This window comes from Dasypus novemcinctus, chromosome 22 (genome assembly GCF_030445035.2).
Source record: "Dasypus novemcinctus isolate mDasNov1 chromosome 22, mDasNov1.1.hap2, whole genome shotgun sequence".
NCBI lineage: Eukaryota > Metazoa > Chordata > Mammalia > Cingulata > Dasypodidae > Dasypus > Dasypus novemcinctus.
In genome coordinates this window covers 75,554,073-75,572,433 of record NC_080694.1, presented here as the reverse complement: position 1 = coordinate 75,572,433, position 18,361 = coordinate 75,554,073, and the positions used below count along the sequence as shown (strand labels likewise).

At 61.9% G+C, this 18,361-nt stretch overlaps 1 long non-coding RNA gene across 1 annotated transcript; it reads right to left on the bottom strand.

Annotated features, from left to right (window-relative positions):
* Window positions 1-9,931: 9,931 nt before the first annotated feature.
* Window positions 9,932-15,950, bottom strand: LOC139437391 (uncharacterized). Its single transcript, XR_011647145.1, has 3 exons — window positions 14,196-15,950; window positions 13,140-13,337; window positions 9,932-12,182 (listed from the first exon to the last, which is right to left on the bottom strand). It is a non-coding gene; the product is annotated as an uncharacterized lncRNA (long non-coding RNA).
* Window positions 15,951-18,361: the final 2,411 nt, after the last annotated feature.

The window sequence follows — 18,361 nt, the reverse complement described above, 5'->3', positions numbered from 1 at the left end:
CTGCGGCAGGCCCCACGCAGGGAGGGCTGGGGGGGAGGGGAGCAGGACCGCTGCGGGCCCTTGGGAGACCCCAACTGCAAACCTGCTCCCACCTGCCAGCCCTTAAGAGCAAGCGTCACTGTTGGGCAATGCCATCCAACTCCGGGTTTGGAAAACGGTCCCCAAAGCCAAACATGACTCAGATTAGGACTGGGGAGCGAGGCCCGGGGACCGCGGGCGACCCAGGGGAAGCGAAGCTTCTCAGGCTGAGCGCAAGCGAGCGTGGAAATCGCCTGTCTGGCGGTCTGTCCCTGGGGCCACGGCGCGCCCACCCTCAGCAGCTTGCTTTGTGGGCCTGAGTCCACTCCAGTCCATCCACAAAGAGAGATGACTAAGGGGCGCCCAGGGCAGGCTTTGGCGGGAAAGAGGAAAGGGGCGGAGGAGGGCCTGCAGAGGGCAGAGGGGGCGGTGGGCCGAGGGGCCGGAGGGGCAGGTGTGGGACGAGCTCTGCAGGAGGCAGAGGGGGCCAAGGGCCCGGTGGGGCAGATGTGGGGGGGGGGGGGCCGAGGGCCTGGTGGGGCAGATACGGGCGAGCTCTGCAGGAGCAGGGATGAGGGAGCTGGGGAGTGGGGGCATGATGGTGTGACGGGCTGGGGGGTGGGCGCAGGTTCTGAAGGTGAGAAGGCAGACGCTGGGGTTTTGAGCAGGGAAATGACGCGATTAGAGTTTATGATAAAATAAAAAGTCGTTGGCAGCAGCGTGGCGTGCACTGTGCAGGGCAGTGGCCCGGCCGGCCCTGGTTCCGTCCCTTGTGGGGCAGCCCTGCGCGGAGCTGCTGCAGGATGCTTCAGGCCTGTGGTGAGTGCTCAGTGAGTGACCATTATCCAAGGGGGCTGGCTGGGCGTGGGAGGAACCGATTCCAGCTCTCTCCCGCTGGTCCCTCTGAAGTCCCACCCCAGTCAGGGCCAGGAATGCCCTGCAGGAAGGCAGCGCACCTCCCACCAGCCATGTAGTTGGGGGCAGGGCCGTCCTCAAAAGGGAGCCAGGCCCAGAGAAGCTGGAACCTGCCTTACACCTGTGGCCAGTTGGCACTGCCCACCCAGAGCTTCTCCTAGATCCCTCCCAAAAGGGAGAGAAAGGGAGACGGGACTGGGGGGCCCAGACCCACCTTTCCCAGACCTCCACCCTGTGAGTCTTTGGGGGGCCTCGGGCTCCCTGCTGGACAGCCACTGGACGGCCACCCGGGGTGCTGCCTGCACAGTCACCAGCCCTGATTAAGGCCGGACGCTGGGGACAGGCAGGGAGCCCCAGAGAGGGTGAGCCCGGAGGGCGGGGCGGCGTGCTCAGGCTGCTGCAGGGCTGAGTAGGAGACACGCCTGGGCGTCTACCGGAGGAGACGGTGTCATTTACGCAGCAACTTAGATGGCAGGTCTCCCTTCCGGAGCCCTGGCCTAAGAGCAGGCCGAGCACTGCCAGCGCCCCCCCTGCCCCCCGCCCCAGCCTAAGAGCAGGCTGAGCACAGCCAGCCGCGCCCCCCCCCCCACCGCCTAAGAGCAGGCCAAGCACTGCCAGCCCCCCCCTGCCCCCCGCCCCAGCCTAAGAGCAGGCTGAGCACTGCCAGCCCCCCCGCCCCTGCCTCGGCCTAAGAGCAGGCCAAGCACTGCCAGCACCCCCCTGCCCCCCGCCCCAGCCTAAGAGCAGGCCGAGCACAGCCAGCTGCGCCCCCCCACCACCAACCACCTAAGAGCAGGCTGAGCACAGCCAGCCCCCCCACCACCCCAGCCTAAGAGCAGGCCGAGCACAGCCAGCTGCGCCCGCCCCCCCACCACCTAAGAGCAGGCCGAGCACAGCCAGCCCCCCACACACCCCCCTGCCCCAGCCTAAGAGCAGGCCGAGCACTGCCAGCTGCACCCGCCCCCCCACCACTTAAGAGCAGGCTGAGCACAGCCAGCCCCCCACACACCCCCCGCCCCTGCCTAAGAGCAGGCCGAGCACTGCCAGCGCCCCCCGGCCGGCTGCTTCCTGCCGTCCTCCCTCGGCACTGCTCGCGGCGTTCTGAAATAGCTGCGTTTTGCCCAAGCAGAAACTGAGGACTGGCAAAACCAAGTAATTTGCCCAAAGACACGCAAGTAGGAACCGACAGGTCTGGAATTCAAGCCGAAGCCTGTCCCCAAGCCCAAGCCGGACGGCAGGGTCTCGGCCACCACCACCTTCTAACTGAAGGCGTCTGTCTGGAACCCCCAGTCCTGGGAGATTGGAGGGCGCACGCCGGCTCCTCCAGCTCCTTTCATCTCTCAAGGACGCCGGGGCCCAAATCATTCTTGCTTGGGTGAAAATGAACACACAGATGGAGAGCTGGCGAATGACTGGCTCGAGGTCGCACGGGCGGTCAAGGTCAGAGTGGCGGCCCGCGGCCCCTGAGGACCCCGCGCGTCCGTGGAGGTATGAATCGGGCTTTCCTTGCCCTGGCACTGAGCAAAGCCCTGGCTCTGGGCCGGCCCTGCTCGGGGAGCTCGGGCCTCCCTGGGGCTGAGTCAGCACTTCTCGGGCAGAGCAGGACAGAACCCCGTGAGGGCCAGGAGACCTGTTCTGACAGATTTCTCAGTATTTTGAACAGACCCAGGAAGGGGGAGAGCTGGTCCCACAGGGACGCCTGCCAAGGTCAAAGGATTCCAACGGGCAGGAGGTGTGTGCTGTGGCAGCAGCTTCCTTTCAGAAAAACAACTGCAGGTCACATTAAGTTCCCGTGAATTTAAATGTAATTGCCTCTCTACTTTTTCTTGTTTTCTCTTTTTTGGAGGTACCAGAGATGGAACCCGGGACCTCCCACAAGGGAAGCAGGCGCTCAGTCACTGAGCCACATCCGCTCCCCAATACGAGTGGGTTTTCATTTGTTTTTCTGTTTTTCTGTTCTTAGGAGGTGCCGGGGATGGAACCTGGGACTCATAGGTGGAAGCAGGGCCCAAGCACTGAGCTACCTCTGCTCCCCTCCCTGCCTTTCTCTGCTCCCTTCTTTTGGTTCTGTAACGGCACAGGTACTGACGTGCAAGCAATTCAGGTTAGCTATGTTTGTACACACTGAAGTTATAAAAAATAATTTGTCCAGCCCTTGAGAGCTGTTTTCCTCTCAAAAGGGTTCGCACCTTAGGCTAGACTCGACCTGTGCCTTCAGGATCCCCCAGGGAAATCCCGTTTACACTCCAGAGCCTCCTGCACGTCGAGACAGTGCAAGGAAGCCAGAGCCTCGGGCGGCTGAGCCCGGCAGGGGCAGAGAGGCCTCTGGACCCGGACCCGAACCCGGGACCCAGGGCCGGCAGCTGGGCGAGCTCTGACAGAGCCAGAACTGAGCCGACAGCAGGAAGAGGCTCCCTCACGTGAGGATGCACACATTCTCCTTAGGAAGTAGTAGTCTATTAAAATTTAAACGTGCGTACTTTTAGCCAGCAGCTCCACCTGTGGGAATTTACCCTGTGCACGGGTGTGCTCGCACAGGCGCCCGAGATGTGTACGGGGATTTCCATTATCTCACACAGGGAAAGGATGGGGGCCGGAAGGAACTGCAATGCTCAGCGACAGCGGTGAAGAGCCACCAACGTCGGGCTGTTTCAGCTCCAGTTTCCCCCACAGCGCACCTGGAGACCTGAGCAGAGCAGTTTACCTGGGCGGGCGCCCTGGGCGGGCAGAGGGCGCCAGGGGGGCAGGTGAGCCCATCAGGAGTGGGGGCTGGGGGCCACACTGTGCGCCTCGGGGCTATGCCCCAGGCACGGAGAAGCCGAGCATTTAGCCTGCACCGCCTGGCCCTGCCCTCCCTGGTGGGGCGACGACCTTGCAGGGGTGACCCCTGGGCTCCCCCAGGCTGCCCTCAAAGGCTGGACAAGCTCTTACGGCACCAGAGCAAAGCGCCAGCAGAGAGGGGCAGGCCGAGGCGCCGTGGCGCGCAGGAAGCCCGTAGGGACATGGGTGCGCAACAAGGCGGACCCCCGAGAAGGCTGTGGAGGCGGAGGTCGGGGTTCTAGGGGGAGAGCGGGGAAAGGGGATTTTACTTTTCCTTTTGTATTCCTCTGCACTTTTAAGCTATTTATAATGAGCTTCACTAGTTTTATATTTTAAGAAGAATTTGGACCTACCAAGACAGAAAACTTCGCAACAATAACTTATCCCAGGCAAACCCCACAGGGAAGGGGCAGCTCCACCCCTGCCCGTCAGCAAGCTAGCGGCTTAGGAGGCGCCTGCACCCCTGCCAGGAGTGGAATCAGGAGACTGAACCAGGCGCCTGGCCTGCCAGGGGTCCAGGCGGCCACACGGGTCCCTCCGCCCCACCACCCCGTAAGGCAGGCACGCCCCCGCACCCCGTCCTCTGTCCAAGAGGGCCCGCTGGGAAGGGGAGGAGCCCGACCCCCACCCAGCAGCAGCGAGGCTCCTGCCCACCCTCCCCAGCTGGCAGGGAAGGCCCCAGGGGAGCCCAAGACCCCACCTGCAGCCCCCTGCGGCCCCTCCCTCCCCTAGAGGACGCCAAGCCAGGAACCCGGACGCCCACCCCAGCTGGCGGCACCTCCCACTGCCAGTGCGGGCCGGAGGAGGCAAGTGAAAGAGGTTTACAGAGGCTCAAGGGCCTGAGTGCACAATGCCCACCATGTCCAGGACGTGACCAGAAATCACTCACCACACCAAGAACCAGGAAGAGCTCAGCTGGAATGAGAAAACACAACCAACACCAAGTGACAGACTGAGGAATCACCTGACAAGGATTCTTAAGTCCACCATCATGGACGTGGATGCGGCTCAAGTGACAGGGCCTCCACCTACCATACAGGAGACCCGGGTTCCATCCCTGGGGCCTCCTGCTGAGGAGGAAGCGTGCCTGCGCGGTGCGCCAGGGCCTACGTGGTGAACCGAGTGCGTGCATGGTGAGCCAGTGCCCACACGGTGAGCTGAGTGCCCACACGGTGAGCCGGGCACCCATGTGGGTGCCCACGTGGTGAGCCAGTGCCCACACGGTGAGCCAGTGCCCGCGTGAGGGCCATGTGGTGAGCCAGTGCCCGCGTGAGGGCCACGTGGTGAGCCAGTGCCCACGTGGTGAGCCGGTGCCCGCGTGAGGGCCATGTGGTGAGCCAGTGCCCGCGTGAGGGCCACGTGGTGAGCCAGTGCCCGCGTGAGGGCCACGTGGTGAGCCAGTGCCCGCGTGAGGGCCATGTGGTGAGCCAGTGACCACGTGAGTGCCATGTGGTGAGCCAGTGCCCACACGGTGAGCCAGTGCCCGCATGAGGGCCACGTGGTGAGCCAGTGCCCGCGTGCCATGTGGTGAGCCAGTGCCCGCGTGAGGGCCATGTGGTGAGCCAGTGCTCACATGGTGAGCCAGTGCCCGCATGAGGGCCATGTGGTGAGCCAGTGCCCGCGTGAGGGCCACGTGGTGAGCCAGTGCCCGCGTGAGTGCCACGTGGTGAGCCAGTGCCCGCGTGAGGGCCACGTGGTGAGCCAGTGCCCGCGTGAGGGCCATGTGGTGAGCCAGTGCCCGCGTGAGTGCCACGTGGTGAGCCAGTGCCCGCGTGAGTGCCATGTGGTGAGCCAGTGCTCACACGGTGAGCCAGTGCCCGCGTGAGGGCCATGTGGTGAGCCAGTGCCCGCGTGAGGGCCATGTGGTGAGCCAGTGCCCGCGTGAGTGCCATGTGGCGAGCCAGTGCCCACACGGTGAGCCAGTGCCCGCGTGAGGGCCACGTGGTGAGCCAGTGCCCGCGTGAGGGCCATGTGGTGAGCCAGTGCCCACGCGGTGAGCCGGTGCCCGCATGAGTGCCATGTGGTGAGCCAGTGCCCACACGGTGAGCCAGTGCCCGCGTGAGGGCCACGTGGTGAGCCAGTGCCCGCGTGAGGGCCATGTGGTGAGCCAGTGCCCGCGTGAGTGCCATGTGGTGAGCCAGTGCCCACGCGGTGAGCCGGTGCCCGCATGAGTGCCATGTGGTGAGCCAGTGCCCACACGGTGAGTCAGTGCCCGCGTGAGGGCCACGTGGTGAGCCAGTGCCCGCGTGAGTGCCATGTGGTGAGCCAGTGCCCACACGGTGAGCCAGTGCCCGCATGAGGGCCACGTGGTGAGCCAGTGCCCGCGTGAGGGCCATGTGGTGAGCCAGTGCCCACACGGTGAGCCAGTGCCCGCATGAGGGCCATGTGGTGAGCCAGTGCCCGCGTGAGGGCCATGTGGTGAGCCAGTGCCCGCGTGAGTGCCATGTGGTGAGCCAGTGCCCGCGTGAGGGCCATGTGGTGAGCCAGTGCTCACACGGTGAGCCAGTGCCCGCATGAGGGCCATGTGGTGAGCCAGTGCCCGCGTGAGGGCCATGTGGTGAGCCAGTGCCCGCGTGAGGGCCATGTGGTGAGCCAGTGCCCGCGTGAAGGCCATGTGGTGAGCCAGTGCCCGCGTGAGTGCCATGTGGTGAGCCAGTGCTCACACGGTGAGCCAGTGCCCGCATGAGGGCCATGTGGTGAGCCAGTGCCCGCGTGAGGGCCATGTGGTGAGCCAGTGCCCGCGTGAGGGCCATGTGGTGAGCCAGTGCCCACACGGTGAGCCAGTGCCCGCGTGAGTGCCATGTGGTGAGCCAGTGCCCGCGTGAGTGCCATGTGGTGAGCCAGTGCCCGCGTGAGGGCCACGTGGTGAGCCAGTGCTCACACGGTGAGCCAGTGCCCGCGTGAGGGCCATGTGGTGAGCCAGTGCCCACACGGTGAGCCAGCGCCGGCGTGAGTGCCATGTGGTGAGCCAGTGCCCGCCTGAGTGCCATGTGGTGAGCCAGTGCTCACACGGTGAGCCAGGTATCATGTGGGTGCCATGTGGTGAGCCAGTGCCCGCATGAAGGCCTGTGCAGTGAGCCAGTGCCCACACGGTGAGCCAGTGCCCGCGTGAGTGCCACGTGGTGAGCCAGTGCCCGCGTGAGGGCCACGTGGTGAGCCAGTGCCCGCGTGAGTGCCACGTGGTGAGCCAGTGCCCGCGTGAGGGCCACGTGGTGAGCCAGTGCCCACACGGTGAGCCAGTGCCTGCGTGAGGGCCACGTGGTGAGCCAGTGCCCGCGTGAGGGCCACGTGGTGAGCCAGTGCCCGCGTGAGGGCCACGTGGTGAGCCAGTGCCCGCGTGAGGGCCATGTGGTGAGCCAGAGCCCGCGTGAGGGCCACGTGGTGAGCCAGTGCCCGCGTGAGGGCCATGTGGTAAGCCAGTGCCCACACGGTGAGCCAGGTACCATGTGGGTGCCACGTGGTGAGCCAGTGCCCGCGTGAGGGCCATGTGGTGAGCCAGTGCCCGCATGAGGGCCACGTGGTGAGCCAGTGCCCACACGGTGAGCCAGTGCCCGCGTGAGTGCCATGTGGTGAGCCAGTGCCCGCGTGAGGGCCATGTGGTGAGCCAGTGCCCGCGTGAGGGCCACGTGGTGAGCCAGTGCCCACACAAGGGCCTGCGCAGTGAGCCAGTGCCCACGCAAGTGAGTCGCACAGCAAGATGATGACGCATCAAAAGAGAGACAAGGGGGGAGTCAAGGTGAAGTGCAGCAGAAACCAGGAACTGAGGTGGCGCAATTGACAGGGAACCTCTCTCCCCATCAGAGTTCCCCAGGATCGAATCCTGGCGAATCCCAGAGGAGGAAAAATGAGAAGACCAAAAGAGAAATAGATACAGAAGATCACACAGATAGCAAAAACAGCAGGGTTGTAGGAGGAGAAGAGGGAAAATAAATAAATCTATAAAAACCAAAGGTCCCCTAAGAGGTACTTTCTCACCAAGTCACCGCCACGCGTTGAAGCGCGATGGCAGGTGGGCTGCCAGGCTCCGTGGGCCCAGCCTGTTCCCGCCTCAGCTGCGGCTGGCACGGGTTTGTCTCCCGGGGCTTCCTCTCTGCCTGGCAGAGGGCTCGTCTACTATCAGCTACGGCCCCTCTCCCGGGGCCCCAGCTCCTCCCCCCGGTCTTCCCGTGTCTGTCCAGCCTAGTGTCCATCCACGCCAGGCCCCTAGGGGACAGGGACTGGCGTGGGCGAAGCAGAAAGGCTCCAGTTCGTTCTTAACAGGTAATCGAATCAAAGGCCCCTCGACTGAATTTAAGACAAAGGTGTCACCGCCAGAGGAACAGATCAGTTTACAAACATAATCACTCTCTTTTGGGGATTCGTAAAATAATCTCAAACTGTCACACCTGTGTACGAAGCCGCTGGTGGCAAACAAGTCACGCAGCTTGGGCTGCTCACGGTTGTAACTGCCTACGTGAGGCTGGACTTCCTGTTACTGTTTGTTTTCTTTATGCACAGCTTCTTAACAGACTTGGAAGGTTTTCCCAGGCCTCTCACTGTACATCGGGGTAATCTGCTCTGGTGGAGGACGGCCAAGTTCTCTGAGGTGATGCCACGGGGCCCTAAATTTGATGTGGTATATGCTGTATAGCTTATATTGTATTGTCAATCATACTTTGTTCGATTACATGAATCTACGACAATAAACCGTCACTCTCTCCGACACACAGAGTGTCACCGCTGAAGCCCGTGCTTGCCGCGCGCCTCGCCTCCTCCTGGTGTCCCTCTCAGGTCCACTGCCTAAGTCCATCTCTTAGCACGTCCTTGACACCCTTCTGTCTTTCCGCCTATCTCCGGGCACTGTGGGCTCTGCTCCCTCAACATTTCTCAAGCGCCCCTGGCCTCTCCACCCCTCTATCAACCCTCCAGTCCACATGCCATCTTGCCTGGAATCGCCCAGACCCCCTGGGCTGCACTGCGACCCTCCAGCCCTTTACACTGTGGACGGAAGGAGCTTGTCAAAGGAACCACTGACCATGTCACGCCCTGACTGACCTCTGATGATTCTCCCCGTCCTCCCCCGCTGGCAGGGCTCCTGCCAGCCCCCAGCCTCGTCGGTGGTCCACCATCTTCCTCTCGGCGCACTTACCACAGCCCAGGGCCTGGCCTGAATGAATGAATGAATGAAGGACTGAGTGGGCTTGTGAATCATGCCAGGGTTGGGTTCTGTTCTCTAAGACAGCAGATCCTGTAAAACAGCACCACGTGAAAAGGTAAGAAAAAGATGGGGAGACTTGCAACGCGATACTATTTCAATACTCTTCGCTTTAATGAAAAGTACATGCACTCGAGGCGGCAAGGCACCTTTACAAAAATGCGCTCAAGGTGCAGGAGGGACCCTGAGCACATCAGAACTGCAGCCGGGGAGAGGGGAGTAGAGGGGGGGCTGGGTAAGGTGGGGCTGCACTGACAGGGGACGCTGTGCCATCACGGAGCCTGCAGGACGCAGTGGAAGGCAGTGGCCCTGGGTGCAGCGACAGCAGCAGCCCAGGCCCAGGGAGCATTCAGTCTAGGGCTGGCTGGCTGGAGGCGGGGCCCAGAGGAGCCGAGCCCGGGGGCCCAGGGAAGGGCAGGGCTGCCGGCTGGTGAGTTCTGGAAACTGTCATTCACGAGTGACAAGTGTCAAACTTCAAGTTGACTCTGTTAAGCATTTATTTTCTTATTTTGATAATTTTGTTTTTCATAGGTAATACATCCCCACCGTTCCTAATTCAAAAGGCTATAAAAGCACACAGTGAAGCTTCACTTCCCCTTCCAGAGGCAGGGATGCTAAATTCTTCCATGCTTCCAGGCCCAGCTGCACACACAGGCAAAACGCAGCACTCAAGGAGGCAAGCCGCATATACTCTTCTGCACCGTTTTCTTTTATCAGTATACCCTGGGCATTGCTTGGTGTCAGGGTGTGAAGACCTGGCACATCCTTTTTACAGATGCATAGTGTTGCACTGTACAGAGGTTTCATGGTTTTTTCTAACCAGTACCCTATTCCTAATTATTTAGGTTATTTCCAACTTTCTGTACAAACAGTGCTGTAGCAAACCACTTGTACATAAGTCGTGTCACACACAAGTGAGTCTGTTTGTAGGGAAATTCCTAGAAGTGGACTTGCTGGGCAAAACAGAATTTCTTTTTTAAAATATTTATTTTTTTATTTCTCTCCCTATCCCCCGCCCCTGCCCAGTTGTCTGCTCTCTGTGTCCATTCTCTGCGTGTTCTTCTGTGACTGCTTCTATCCTTATCAGCGGCACCAGGAATCTGTGTCTCTGTTGCGCCATCTCGGTGTGTCAGCTCTCCGTGTGTGCGGTGCCATTCCTGGGCAGGCTGCACTTTCTTTCGCACTGGGCAGCTCTCCTTACGGGGCGCACTCCTTGCACGTGGGGTTCCCCTACGTGGGGGACACCCCTGTGTGGCACGACACTCCTTGCACACATCAGCACCATGCATGGGCCAGCTCCACACAGGTCAAGGAGGCCCCGGGTTTGAACCGCGGACCTCCCATGTGGTAGGCGGACGCCCTAACCACTGGGCCAAGTCCGCTTCCCAAAATAGAATTTTTAATGTTGATAGACTTTGCCAATTGCTTTCCATAGAAGTTGGACCAATTCACACTCAGCACACAATTGTAAGGGGTTTATTTCAGTATAGCTTCTAATAGTGAACATTTGGCCCCATAAATGGGGCTGGCAAAAGTAAGTTTAGGGAACTGAGATAGAGTTAGAAGCACTATGATTGGGAAAAAAACAAACCACAGAATCACTTCTCCTTTGTGTTCCGAAGAGGCCCTGGAGCTCCTCTCTGCTTGCTCCCTGAGAGGTTTGCGTCCCTCAACCCGCAGGGGACTGACCTCACACTGTCCATCTTCCACTGCCTGTTGCCTGAGCAAGCAGGAGTCCTGCCCTTCAAACTCCAGATCTACATAAATTATTTTTAAGAGGGACTGAAGAGATATGCCAACCAATTGTAATGTAGGAGCTTATTTGGCTTTTTAAAATTTTTATTGTGGTAGCATATATCCAAAATAGAATTTCCCATTTTAACCACTTCTGAATGTGGAGAACTCAGTCACAGCGTTGCGCTAACATCAACATCACCACCAAAACCTTCCACAGTCTCAACTGAAACTCTGTCCCATTAACTCCCAGATCCCCATTCCCAGCCCTGCACCAGGTAGCCTGCATTCTAATTTCTCACCCTGTGAATTTGCATGTTCTAATTATTTCATATAAGTGAGATCATACAATATTTGTCCCTTTATGTCTGGCTCATTTCACTCAGTGTGAAGCTGGGTTGCTGTCACATGTATCACAGCTTCATTCCTTTTACGGCTGAACAATACACTTCCTTGTGTATAAACCACAGTTTATCCATTCATCCCTTGACGAACACCTTCTGGCTATTATGAATAACACTGCTATGAATGTCAGTGTGCAAAAACCTGTTCAAGTCCCTGCTTTCAATTCTTTTGGGCAAGTTCCTAGAAGTGGGATTGCCAGGTCATGTGGTAGCTCTATATTTAACTTCTTGGGAAACCACCAAGCTGTTTTCCGACAGTTGCACCATTTTACATTCTCATCAACAAAGCACAAGTGTTCCTATTTCTCCACATCCTCCCAACACTTACTTTGCTTTTTTAAGTCAATGCCATCCCAGTGGGCGTGGAGAGGTACTCATGGCAGTCGTGACTTACGTTTCCCTAATGGCCAACGATATTGAGCATCTCCTTATTTGGATCTTGATTCCAAGTTACCCTGACTGGATATTTAATGACACGAAGGAATTATTGTTGTTTTGAGGTGTGATCATGGTGTTACGGTTATGTTCTTTTTAAGAAAAATGAGTTATTACTCCTTTAGGTCCATGGTAAAATATTAATGGATGAAGGGACAAGTTCTGAGAATGCATGAGTGATTACACTGCATCTGGGCAATGGTCAACGACGTCCACTATAGCAGTCCCTCTCCTTTTAAGTAGGTTTGAAATTTTCCATAATAAAATGTTTATTTAAAAATTGAACTTTTTTACAAACTTATATTTGCCTCCAAAAATAATGAGTCCCTGTGACATGCTTGAATTTGTTCATTAGATAAATTAGTAAAGGGAGGCTTGAGATATTTTCGCTTGTAAAATGACTTGGGTAAGGGAAGGTGGGGGAATTCTGGGGACAGGTGGAGATTGAAGCGAGGAGGAGCAGAGGCAGCGAGGGGTGGCTTTCCGAGTCTGCCTGGGGGTTCACGCCTGAGCTGGACGTGAGGCACAGAGGCAGGGAGAGAGTTCCAGGCTTTTACAGGCTTTAAGTGGACGGAAGGGAAGGTGGACTGCCAGTGATGACACCGGGCGTGTTCATCAGGCACAAGCTTGCGGCCGCAGGAACCAGAAGAGACTGGAAGGTTCTGGGTCAATACGATGACTTGCGAAGTCAGCAGAGACCAGCTTCTTTCTGTCTCCCCCCCACCCCCACCCCGTGTGCTGGGATTTGTCCTCATAGTCTGTTGTGGCTGCCACAGCTGCACATGCCACATCTTCGACAGCCACGTCCAGAGGCGGAAACCTCCCCAGCAGGGCCAGCAGACCCCGGACCCATCGTGGAGCTGGCGTGGCTGTCTCGGTCCAGTCGTGACAGCACACCCCTTCTGTCTAGGCGGGGACCCACATAAATGGGAGGCCAGCCCCGGAGCAATGAACAGACACGAAGCTGCAAGAGCTGGGCGCAGAGGGAGGGCACCACAGTGCCTCTCCTAAAAGGCTTCATGAGTGGACACGATCTCCTGAAGGGCCGTGCCTGCCATGCCAGGGGGTTGGGTCTCATGAGGGGGTTCTGGGAAGCCTTCTAAAAATCAGCTGCATCATGCTACATCAGAGTCGGAAGGCTGGGTTCTCTGTGCCTCCAGTTCTAAGTTGTGTGTGTACTAGGTGGCCAGAACTGGCAGGTGGACGTGCAACCCACCAAGCCTGCCGATGGCAGGACAAACCGCCAGTCTTGGAGACTCGGGCCACAGCGGAGCTAGATGCCAACAGCAGATTCCAGCTGCCTGACCGGGCTCCAGGGGCGGGGCGGGCACTGACAATGTTTTAATCCAAGCAAGCTCCCACAACGCTAACTCCTGCCACCATACTCTCCCAAGAGAGCCCCAAGGTGTCCACCTGGACTATTAGCCTGATTTGGGCGTCCTGCTGTAACACATTCACCACCTCCAACACACTCACCTAGGGGTGGCAGAGGTGTGCCCGGGGCACCTGAGCTCATCTCACTAACTTCACACGACCTGCACCACCTGACATGGGCCCTGCCACCCCATCCCTCCATGTCGCTGCCACCGCACGGCCCAGGCCTGGCGCTACCATCACACCTGGACAACTGCGCGATGCTCTGCCCTGCCCGCCGCAGTGACGTTGCCGGCTGCTCTGTCCAGCGGATCCCGCTCTCCCTGGAGACACTGGTGAGGGTGAGGACAGGAAGTAGGATGCGGCGGAACCTTTCTGCAGAAATCCATCCTCCCCACCTTCTGAATGATGAAGCTGACGACACCAGTTCAGGAACATCCCACCTGCAAACAGAGCAGTTACGCAAATGAGTGAAGGATCCCTCGTTCACAAGAGTCACATTAAGAAGTGCCTCGGCGTGTGTTTTCAGGTCGACAGACACTTATCAGGGGAAGGGATTGGCAGTTCCTGCGTCCTGAGCCACAGAGCCAATCATAAGTCAGCCCAAGAAGGAAATCTGAATCCTAGTGCTAAAAATTACCATTTATATATCTGGTTCTTCCTGGACAGGAAGCTAAAATTCTAGACCAGCTGGAGCCCTGGCTGCTTCCCTGGGCGACCGGGTCCTGACCAAGCACAGGACAGAGGTGGGGGTGCCTAGCTCAGCCTCAAGGCTCCCCCACGGGAACGTTCTCACGCTCTGCCCCTGTAGCCCCACAAGGCAAGAGCACATCTCCTTTAGGTGCCATGTGGGCATTTGGGGAGACTTTTCACATACACAGAAACCCAAGGAAGGCTGGTACCCAAGGCCTGGGGGAGCACGACCCAGGTGGTGGAGTCCCTGGGCACCAAGGCGCCCCACCTGCACCCCTGCCCACACTCCTGACCACATCCCTGGGCACCAAGGTGCCCTGCCCGCACTCCTGCCCACACCCCCACGGGGGCAATGCCTGCATCCCCCACCACACCCTGGGCACCAAGGCACCCCACCCACACCCCCGCCCGCCTCTGCGTGGGCCTTCCCCAGCCAACAACAACGTCCCTCCAAGCCCCGTACTCCTCGCCACGCCTGTCTTCACCCTTCCCTGCCCCCTCCCCAAATCCCCCTTCCTTTCACCTCTCACCATCCCACCATCCCACTATCCCTGCCCTGGGCTGGCCCCTCCTCCCCCAGGATTAGCCAACCCCTGGCCTCCTCTTACATTTTGGGAGTTTGCCCAGGTTTGCTGCTGGGAATGGGGAGTTTGGAGAGAGGGAGGAGGCGTTTCAGGAGGGACAGCATTTGCTTTTCTTTGGTTGTCTGAGTGTCTTAAAAATAAAAACCACCCAGACGCCTCCCGCAGCGAGGGGTGGCGGTGAGAGGCAGCCAGGGCCTGTGTGCCTGAGGGGGCAGGCCTGAGCAGACTTCATCTGAGAAGCAGTCACCAGTGGCCTCTGTGCTTATTGTTGATCTTGCTTTGCTTGGTTGTCTCGCATCAGGCTCTAAACTCGGCAGATGCGGAGACCATGTTCATTACGTTCACCGCCGTACCCCAGCGCTTAGCCTACGTCCGGCACAGAAGGGAATTCAGGAAGTATCTGCTGAAGAGAGACTGGCTGTTGTTTGTCGCCATCCCTCGACGCCTCGGTGCTTGGCGAAGCGCTGGCTAAATGCGCCTCTAGAAGCTCTACCAGACCCCGGAGCACTCGGGCACTGCGGGGGGCCTCTGAGGAAGGGGACGAGAGGGAGGGGAAGGCCTTTCCCCACCGGGCAGAGGCACGGCCCCGGGCAGACCCATGGTTACTTGTGGTCCAGAGGCCGGGCCAGCGTGCGAGCTGCCAGGGGCGGCCAGATCTGCCCAGAGACCACGGACAGCCAGATCCTACCCAGGGATGGTCAGATCCTGCCCGGGGTCAGCTGAGAGGGCTGCCAGGGATGCCCGATCCTGCCGGGGCCAGCTAAGACGGCTGCCGGGGATGCCCGATCCTGCCGGGGTCAGCTAAGACCGCTGCGGGGGTGCTAGACTCTGCCCGGGGCCAGCTAAGAGTACTGCCGAGGGATGCCCGACCCTGCCCGGGGCCAGCTAAGACGGTTGCCGGGGGATGCCGATCCTACCCGGGGCCAGCTAAGACGGCTGCCGGGGATGCCGAGCCTACCCGGGGCCAGCTAAGACGGCTGCCGGGGGATGCCCGATCCTGCCGGGGCCAGCTAAGACGGCTGCCGGGGGATGCCGAGCCTACCCGGGGCCAGCTAAGACGGCTGCCGAGGGATGCCCGATCCTGCCGGGGTCAGCTAAGACCGCTGCGGGGGTGCTAGACTCTGCCCGGGGCCAGCTAAGAGTACTGCCGGGGGATGCCGAGCCTACCCGGGGTCAGCTAAGACGGCTGCCGGGGGATGCCGAGCCTACCCGGGGCCAGCTAAGACGGCTGCCGGGGGATGCCCGACCCTGCCCGGGGCCAGCTAAGACGGCTGCCGGGGGATGCCGATCCTGCCCGGGGCCAGCTAAGACGGCTGCCGGGGGATGCCCGATCCTGCCCGGGGCCAGCTAAGACGGCTGCCGGGGATGCCCGATCCTGCCGGGGCCAGCTAAGACGGCTGCCGGGGATGCCGAGCCTACCCGGGGTCAGCTAAGACGGCTGCCGGGGGATGCCCGACCCTGCCCGGGGCCAGCTAAGACGGCTGCCGGGGGATGCCGATCCTGCCCGGGGTCAGCTAAGACGGCTGCCGGGGGTGCTAGACTCTGCCCGGGGCCAGCTAAGACGGCTGCCGGGGGATGCCGAGCCTGCTCGGGGCCAGCTAAGACGGCTGCCGGGGGATGCCCGATCCTGCCGGGGCCAGCTAAGACGGCTGCCGGGGGATGCCCGACCCTGCCCGGGGCCAGCTAAGACGGCTGCCGGGGGATGCCGAGCCTGCCCGGGGCCAGCTAAGACGGCTGCCGGGGGATGCCCGATCCTGCCGGGGCCAGCTAAGACGGCTGCCGGGGGATGCCCGATCCTGCCGGGGCCAGCTAAGACGGCTGCCGGGGGATGCCGAGCCTGCCCGGGGCCAGCTAAGACGGCTGCCGGGGGATGCCCGATCCTGCTGGGGCCAGCTAAGACGGCTGCCGGGGGATGCCCGACCCTGCCCGGGGTCAGCTAAGACGGCTGCCGGGGGATGCCGAGCCTGCCCGGGGCCAGCTAAGACGGCTGCCGGGGATGCCCGACCCTGCCCGGGGCCAGCTAAGACGGCTGCCGGGGGATGCCCGACCCTGCCCGGGGCCAGCTAAGACGGCTGCCGGGGGATGCCCGATCCTGCCGGGGCCAGCTAAGACGGCTGCCGGGGATGCCCGATCCTGCCGGGGTCAGCTAAGACCGCTGCGGGGGTGCTAGACTCTGCCCGGGGCCAGCTAAGAGTACTGCCGAGGGATGCCCGATCCTGCCGGGGCCAGCTAAGACGGCTGCCGGGGATGCCGAGCCTGCCCGGGGTCAGCTAAGACGGCTGCCGGGGGATGCCCGATCCTGCTGGGGCCAGCTAAGACGGCTGCCGGGGATGCCGATCCTGCCCGGGGTCAGCTAAGACGGCTGCCGGGGATGCCGAGCCTACCCGGGGCCAGCTAAGACGGCTGCCGGGGGATGCCGATCCTGCCCGGAGCCAGCTAAGACGGCTGCCGGGGATGCCGAGCCTACCCGGGGCCAGCTAAGACGGCTGCCGGGGATGCCGAGCCTACCCGGGGCCAGCTAAGACGGCTGCCGGGGGATGCCTGACCCTGCCCGGGGCCAGCTAAGACGGCTGCCGGGGATGCCGAGCCTACCCGGGGCCAGCTAAGACGGCTGCCGGGGATGCCCGATCCTACCCGGGGCCAGCTAAGACGGCTGCCGGGGGATGCCCGATCCTGCCCGGGGCCAGCTAAGACGGCTGCCGGGGATGCCGAGCCTGCCCGGGGCCAGCTAAGACGGCTGCCGGGGATGCCCGACCCTGCCCGGGGCCAGCTAAGACGGCTGCCGGGGGATGCCGAGCCTGCCCGGGGCCAGCTAAGACGGCTGCCGGGGATGCCCGAGCCTGCCCGGGGCCAGCTAAGACGGCTGCCGGGGATGCCCGACCCTGCCCAGGGCCAGCTAAGACGGCTGCCGGGGGATGCCCGATCCTGCCGGGGACAGCTAAGACGGCTGCCGGGGGATGCCCGATCCTGCCGGGGCCAGCTAAGACGGCTGCCGGGTGATGCCGAGCCTGCCCGGGGCCAGCTAAGACGGCTGCCGGGGGATGCCGAGCCTACCCGGGGCCAGCTAAGACGGCTGCCGGGGATGCCCGACCCTGCCCGGGGCCAGCTAAGACGGCTGCCGGGGATGCCCGACCCTGCCCGGGGCCAGCTAAGACGGCTGCCGGGGATGCCCGACCCTGCCCGGGGTCAGCTAAGACGGCTGCCGGGGGTGCCCGACCCTGCCCGGGGACAGCTAAGACCGCTGCCCGGGATGCCGAGCCTACCCGGGGTCAGCTAAGACGGCTGCCGGGGGTGCCCGACCCTGCCCGGGGTCAGCTAAGACGGCTGCCGGGGGATGCCCGACCCTGTCCGGGGCCAGCTAAGACGGCTGCCGGGGATGCCGAGCCTACCCGGGGCCAGCTAAGACGGCTGCCGGGGATGCCCGATCCTACCCGGGGCCAGCTAAGACGGCTGCCGGGGGATGCCCGATCCTGCCGGGGCCAGCTAAGACGGCTGCCGGGGATGCCGATCCTGCCCGGGGTCAGCTAAGACGGCTGCCGGGGATGCCGAGCCTGCCCGGGGCCAGCTAAGACGGCTGCCGGGGGATGCCGAGCCTGCCCGTGGCCAGCTAAGACGGCTGCCGGGGGATGCCGAGCCTGCCCGGGGCCAGCTAAGACGGCTGCCGGGGGATGCCCGATCCTGCCGGGGCCAGCTAAGACGGCTGCCGGGGGATGCCCGACCCTGCCCGGGGCCAGCTAAGACGGCTGCCGGGGATGCCCGACCCTGCCCGGGGTCAGCTAAGACGGCTGCCGGGGGATGCCGAGCCTGCCCGGGGCCAGCTAAGACGGCTGCCGGGGGATGCCCGATCCTGCCGGGGTCAGCTAAGACGGCTGCCGGGGGTGCCCGACCCTGCCCGGGGACAGCTAAGACCGCTGCCCGGGATGCCGAGCCTACCCGGGGTCAGCTAAGACGGCTGCCGGGGATGCCGAGCCTACCCGGGGACAGCTAAGACGGCTGCCGGGGGATGCCCGATCCTGCCGGGGCCAGCTAAGACGGCTGCCGGGGATGCCGACCCTGCCCGGGGACAGCTAAGACGGCTGCCGGGGGATGCCGAGCCTGCCCGGGGCCAGCTAAGACGGCTGCCGGGGATGCCGAGCCTGCCCGGGGCCAGCTAAGACGGCTGCCGGGGGATGCCGAGCCTGCCCGGGTCA